This window comes from Galeopterus variegatus, unplaced genomic scaffold (genome assembly GCF_000696425.1).
Source record: "Galeopterus variegatus unplaced genomic scaffold, G_variegatus-3.0.2 Scaffold9176, whole genome shotgun sequence".
Classification (NCBI taxonomy): domain Eukaryota; kingdom Metazoa; phylum Chordata; class Mammalia; order Dermoptera; family Cynocephalidae; genus Galeopterus; species Galeopterus variegatus.
In genome coordinates, this window is record NW_007735287.1 from 72,843 (window position 1) to 80,251 (window position 7,409).

At 41.7% G+C, this 7,409-nt stretch overlaps 1 pseudogene; it reads left to right on the top strand.

Annotated features, from left to right (window-relative positions):
• Positions 1-577: 577 nt before the first annotated feature.
• Positions 578-1,161, top strand: LOC103609094 (annotated as a pseudogene).
• Positions 1,162-7,409: the final 6,248 nt, after the last annotated feature.

A 7,409-nucleotide genomic window follows, 5' to 3' on the forward strand; every position in this document is an offset into this window, starting at 1 on the left:
AAAAAAAAGGAAAAAAAAAAAAAAAAAAAAGACAGAGAATAGCAAATGCTGACGAGGATGTGGAGTAAGGGGAACCCTCCTATACTGTTGGTGGTATTGTAAATTAGTGCAGCCATTATGGAAAACAGTATGGAGTTTCCTCAAACAACTGCAGATAGAACTGCCATATGATCCAGCAATCCCACTGCTGGGTATATACTCAAAGGAATGGAAATCATCATGTCAAAGGGATCCCTGCACTCCCATGTTTATCACAGCTCTGTTTACAATAGCCAAGAGTTAGAATCAACCTAAATGTCCATTGTCAGACAACCGGATAAGGAAAATGTGGCATATATACACAATAGATTTATTCTCTGCCATCAAAAAAGAATGAAATTCTGCCATTTGCAGCAACATGGATGAACTTAGAGAAAATTATGTCAAATGAAATAAGCAGGGCACAGAAAGAAATGCTGCATGTCCTCACTCATAAGTGGGAGCTTAAAAAAATAAATTTAAAAAGAAAGATATAACAGCATGCCAGCATGCACCCCCTTTCAGTCAGGTTTGGGTCTTTAGAAAATATTACATGAAAATGGCTACAAAAAGAGCTCTGGTCATCCTGGCTAAGGGAGCAGAGGAAATGGAGACAGTCATCCCTGTAGATGTCATGAGATGAGCTTGGATTAAGGTCACCATTTCAGGTCTGGCTGGAAAAGACCGAGTACAGTGTAGCCGTGATGTTGTCATTTGTCCTGATGCCAGTCTCAAAGATGTAGAAAAACAGTGACTATGTGATACGGTGGTTCTACCAGGAGGTAACCTGGGTACACAGAATTTATCTGAGTCTGCTGCTGTGAAAAAGATACTGAAGGAACAAGAAAACAGGAAGGGCCTCACAGCTGCCATCTGTGCAGGTCCTGCTGCTCTGTTGGCTCATGAAATAGGTTTTGGAAGTAAAGTTACAACAAACCCACTTGCTAAAGACAAAATGATGAATGGAAGTCATACAGCTGCTCGGAGAATCATGTGGAAAAGGACGGCCTGATTCTTACAAGCCGAGGTCCTGGGACCAGCTTTGAGTTTGCTCTTACTATTGTTGGGGTGCTGAGCGGCAAGGAGGTGGCTGACCAAGTGAAGGCTCAACTCGTTCTTAAAGATTATAGCAGAAAAAGTTGACAGTGAGTTAGAGAAATAGGCCTTTTATAATCCATTCTCACTGTGTTCACTTAAAAAACAGTTGGTTAGGTTTCTTTTTTTTTTTTTTATTTTGTCAATATACAATGTAGTTAGTTATTGTGTCCCATCACCAAGACCTCCCTCCCTCCTCCCTCTCCCCCCTCCCACCCAGATGTGTCCCCTCCATTTTCTCGTTGTAAGATCTTCAAAAAAAAAAAAAAGTTGAGGTTGTTGAATCTTCCTCTCCCCCTCCCCCGGTTTTTTGTTGTTGTTGTTGTTGTTGTTGTTGATGTTGTTGTTGAAAAACGGTTGGTTAGTATGCCGAGAAGCTGTCATTACTGCTTCTGTGGAGTATAGTTGTAAAGTAACAACTACACAGAGATTTCTCAACCTACAAATTGTGTCTTTACATTTCTGAACCTTGTTTGCAGAATAACAGGACATTTAGCAAACTAAAAAAAAAAAAATAGGAAAGAAAGAATGATACAACAATCACTCACAATAGTTTGTTGAACTTTCAAAAGGAGAGAACAGAACTGAGGCCACCAAAAGTAGAAAAGGGGGAGGGGAGGGGCGTTAGCGAGAAATTGGTAAAGGGCCACAAAAAATGATTTCATTGTGTAATGTTGAATATACAAATTATCCTGATTTGAGCATCACATATTGCACACAGGTATTGATATTCAGTGCTGTACCCCACAGATACATAAAATCAATTATGTTTCAATTAAAAAATGTAGTAAAATAAAAAAATAATAAATTCCCCTGCTTAAAGGGGGGAAGGAGAATTTCATGCTGGAGATGGTGAAGATAATCTTTTGGGAATAAAAAGGGATACTAACCCAAATAGAACTGAAGGCACTCACACATGTGGCAAGGTCTGCATGCACCCAGACAGCTCATAGAAGGATGGGATGAAGGGATACGGGTTACACCCACATTACACCCACCTTGTTTTCCTGATTTCTCCCAGCTCAACCCCCTTTTCTCCCTTCCCTCCTCTTTTCACTCTTTCTCTGTTTTTCCCATGTCTCTCATGTTCTCATTCATTAAGCTGAGTGGTATCTATGAAAAAAAAATTCAATGGTACTCACAATGAAGACGAAACCCCCAAGGATACTTTTCCAGCCATGGCTGACTGGGAGAATTTGAATGGAATCCATTTCCACATACTCATCTCTCATATGTGTGGTTTCCTAAATTTATATCTGTCCTCCAATGACCATGGAGCACATCCAGGTTCTCTTCCCACCCTTTTCATTATCAACTCGTTCCTATTTAGCCTGCAGAACCAAACATTTTTCCAAAAGTGCATTGTGACTTTATCAGCCTTCAGAATTAGGAGGTTAAAAATTCTATCAAGTAAATTTGTCAAAAGCAGCTGAGGACTTGAAAACCCAACTCCATGCAGGAGCCAAGGCCAGAGGCCAATATGAAGACAGGACCCCTAAGGACTGCCACCACCTCACTGCAAACTTGGGGTCATACTTCCTAGCCTAGCAACTGGATATCCAACATGTCGTGATCCAAAAGGAAGAAAGAGTACAAATGGGAGGAAATGATTTTTTACAAAATTGCAGGACTACAATATGTGGACTGACTAGACACCAGAAGGTAAAGTGCATTAAAAAGCCAAACAAATACCAAGTCTTTTCAGGGCACCTTTGAATATACAAAACAGGTTCCTAGAGAATAACCACTAGTCTAAATACCCCTGCCTGAATGTATAGAGATAATCCAATATAAAAATTATCTCTGTGAACAATCAGAAGACTTTAAGTCCAGAGAGCAGAAGGGAGTCAGCATATGGTAGGGTCTGCATACATCTAACGTCTCACTGAATGATGGGATAAAGCTATATTGGCTTACACCCACTTTTGAAATGTGTAAACTGGATAAGGAAATGCACCCTCAGACCTACAATTCAGGCTGCATTGAAGCAAGATGCTGTGGGTCAGAAAGGTCACTGAAGGTCTGTCTTGAACATGATATTGAAAGCAACACGTTTTTGGATGTAAATGTTTTGGCAGAGGTTCCAAAGGTCAAAACAATAAATATCTAGGATCCCATATTCTAAGGTAAGGCAAAAACCTGAGCAAAATTGGGTCAGCTGGCATTGGTCCATTTTCCACCTCAGAGATGCAAAAAGTTAAAGTAGAAGGAGGAAAGAAATGTTGGAGAGAATTGTCATTGTGATAGGCATTTTCTTCCCTGTCCTGAATCAGGGCCTCCTCCCGCTTTCCCCAACCTCATAAACAAACATTCAACTTAAATGGGAGATACCTGCTCGAAAATGCCATATTCAGAGAGCAAACTGCCTTATCAAGTGTGTGCTCTTCTGGGAGCTGAGCATTAGTTATCCATTCCTCCAAGTTTTTCTTTTAGAATCTGAGCCATTTTTCAATGGCACCTGCTGCCTAGGGATAGCATGTGAAGTGAATAGTTCATCACAGGGGGGACTTTTTGCTGTAAAGGTTGCACCAATGTCTAACTGTATGTGGTTGGTGAATACAAATGTAAAACCAGTCCAACTAAATCTTTCCACAGATTTACCCCATCTGCTGTGTGCACGGGATTGACAATGCCATACTCAGAAAAGGGATCTACTGCAGCCTATGCACAGTGAATAACCTTGAGAGGAGGGTACAGCACCAGGTCTGAACCATCAGCATGTAGGATCTGGAGAACCTCACTCTATTCGACTGGAAAGCTGGCACTCTGGGCATATTTGCCAGACTTCCTTGGTCTCATGTGTTGGAAACACTGTCTTAATTTAGGGCCAGGTCCTGCACTGTAGATGGATTACCATGCTTTGTTGCATAATCCATCAAGGTGACCATTATCCCAACATGGGCAGGACATGTCTGATGAGCCTATTGATTCCATTGATTTTCATCCCAAAATAGACCTTATTCATGGGCATCAACATGGGGCACAAACAGGTGTGCATCTTGTGCAATCACCTGATTATGTTTGCCACCACAGAGGCTGAGACTTGATCATACAGTCATCCACCTGCCAGGCACCAGTTCACACTGTCAGCCCAGGGGCACCTGCCCAGGAGTGAGTCAAAATGTAACAAGGTGAATCAGGGGGGCTGTTTCCAAAGCAAGCCCATATCTAAATCAACAGAGCAGAATTCCATTTTCATGCACAGATAGATTTTGTGAGGGTTGTTACAGCTACCACAGCCCACTACATCCCACCTGCCTTTAACTTAGTGGACGGTCCATGAACAAGACTCAGGCATGCTCAGGAACCTGGATGCACCAAAGCCACCAGGAACATCAAGGTGCTGGCACAGTCCCTGCATCTGAGACAGCCACATCTAGAAGGTGACTGGACACTTTTTCCTGCATCTCTAAGACACCTTCACTACCTGGTGTACTTTGTCCCCAGAAATACCCTTTTCCCTTGAAAATGGATATTTCTAGCCAAACCCATTTTGCTAGTGATCTTATTTGGGACCCATCCTATAATAAAGAAGTCGGGGAGTATCAACACCTGCTCTTGCCTTGTTACTCTACTGATGTCCACAGACACCCACTAGCAAGACCAAAAGTCTCTAAAATGGGGTATATCAAATGGTAGTTTCAGGCAAGGGCCACAAATGAATCCCAAAGTGTGCCACTGAATAGGGGCCATATCTTTTCCTTTAGGTTCTTGTCTGCATTAATGTCAGTTGCTGATACTTTCTTTCAAAACGCCTCTGGGTGACTTGCCTGAGTGGAAAGGTGGTCTAGACAGCTTGTTGGAGTTTCTAAGGCAGGCTTTTGGTCAACTCGAATGCTTTTCAAGTAATCTTATGTAATGGGCTGATAGGATCCCTATGTGAGGTATAAAATATATCCAATAATGAACAAGCTTATGTTCTGTGCCAAATTTGGTTTTTGGAAGTTTTAAGACCATCAATTTTTCCTGAACAGGCTCAGGGACTGTACTCTGGGCATCAGCCCACATGGTTCACCAGAACTATATCTAAATGACTGGCTGCTGATTCTTGCCAGGGTTAATCTTCCAGTACTGGTCACTCAGATATTGGACTGTCCATTAAACACTGACAATATGGTGTCCTTACGCCTTCCAATAAAAATAATCACCATTTAAAGGTACCAGGACACCTCTGGTTAGATTTCAGCATTTTGTAGGTCTTATTCTATCCACTGATGAGAAATCACATGAAGGTTTATGTGAGGCAGCAGTGAACATATATTGTAATCTGAGCTCTGTGAAGCCAAACAGGCTCTGAACAAATGATGCAGTGGTACCTAAAGAAAGCATTAGAATGTCCACCATTGCAAACCAGGCCATTCTTTCTGTACAATGAACTCTGTGACCATTTTGATATCTACAAGTGAAATGGTAAAGAAGACTTGCCATATTGAGCTTGTGGTATAGCAAAGGGAGGCATCAAGTACCATAGGGTTTTTGGTCAACTGAGGGAACTCCTTTCACCTGCCCCCAACATGGAATTCTACACTGCTTTACTTATACCTCAGAGCTGGGCTGGAGAAGCCTGGCAGGCTCCAGGTTACCTATTCATCCAACTACCCCATTCTATCATGGCATTTCCCCATTGGGAATATATCTCACAACCAAGAGAAGAATTATATGTATGTAACACAACTCTTCCCACTATATACTCAGCAGTATCAGTTACAATATGTTGCCTATGTATTGGCCCAAAAGGGCCCACCATAAACTCACATTAGTCCATAGTCCAATCTAACAGTTATTTTCACACCCAAAGTAAATTTCTGACTGTGCCCATTGAGACTTCTTAGAGCCATAGTGACTTCTGCCCCATGTCCATAAGGGCTGAAAGGGTTTAACATTTTTAAGTCCCCAACACACCTTGATCAGTGCATAAAGCCTCCCATTCCAGTTAGAGGAGAGGCCACAGCCTCTGCCCTAGACCTGTTTGTTCTTAAAAGGAGAAAGATCTAGGTAAAAAGGAGATGCTAAATGTATTAAATGTGGTAAACATCAGTCTGAAGAGGAAGGGGATCTAAATCTCTTGGTCCTCCTCCTGTGACTAGCAATATGGTCGTGGCCAGACTAGCTTGGAACATGGGGTTGACCATAGACGACTAGGTCATCTTCTCTCCTTGTCCTCCAGCACAAGTAGCAGGGCTCCTTCATTTGCTAGCCAAGGAGTCAAGCACATATAGTCTCATTGGGCATTTGTCCAAGCACATCCTTAAAATCACTTCTTTCCTACTAACTGTAGGAGTGGACCTCAATACATTTCTGCATAACTGACTGCCCTTGTCACCAAACACTTTCTCAATGAAGTCTGCTACTCCCCCCCCACCCCCAGCTCCTGTTCAGTATTTGTCTGGTCAACCTGTGGGATCTCACCTGTATTTTTCCAAAAGAGCACTGTGATTTTATCAGCCTTCAGGAAAAGGAAGTTTAAAACACCATGGAATCAATCTGTGAAAAGCAGGTGGGGCAGATCCCCATGTAGTTTTCTTTCTTTTACTATAAGACAATGGACCAGCTTTTGCAGCTGTTTTGTAGCAACAACTGTTCTCTCTGGAACGCAGAATACTTTAGTTGGCGAAAGACAACAGTTGTTCTTTGACTACTCATGGGATTCAGTTAGTGAAACCACTTACATTACTTCAAGTATTGTAACTGGCAGGTAGACCCTGAATTTTGTTGGGGATCATAAGTTTCCCTTGCTGGTGCATATCCAAGGCCATAGGGAATGACACCTTCAACTTGACAATCAACAATAATACAGTGAAAGCATGGGGCATAAGAGGAGTTTTTCACTGAAACAATATGAACATTTACAATTCAACAGGTAACACATTTCAAAACTAATTACACATCAGTACACAGTGCATGCAATAATCAGCTCACAGGCCTCTCAATGACAAAATCACTTTTAACTTTTTATCTTTTCACTACAAGTTCTATCAGATGCATTCAAACACTTTTTACAGAAACTCAGACCATGATTATTTTTACACAGACACCACACCATCAGCTTCCAGCAGACCAGCTACTCACCTTGGCTGAAAGCCCAGAAAATGAGGAGAGAGACACATGGGGGAACAATTGGCACCAGTAAGCCTGGGTTTGCACATGCTTTCAGCCATTCTCTAAGGTCACAAAAAATATACACTTTTTTCTTTTTTCTTTTTGGCAGCTGGCCAATACCAAACCCTCAAACCAAAAGATCTGAACCCTCAGACAATGTTTTTTTTTTTTTTTTTTTTTAATTTTTTTTTTTTTAA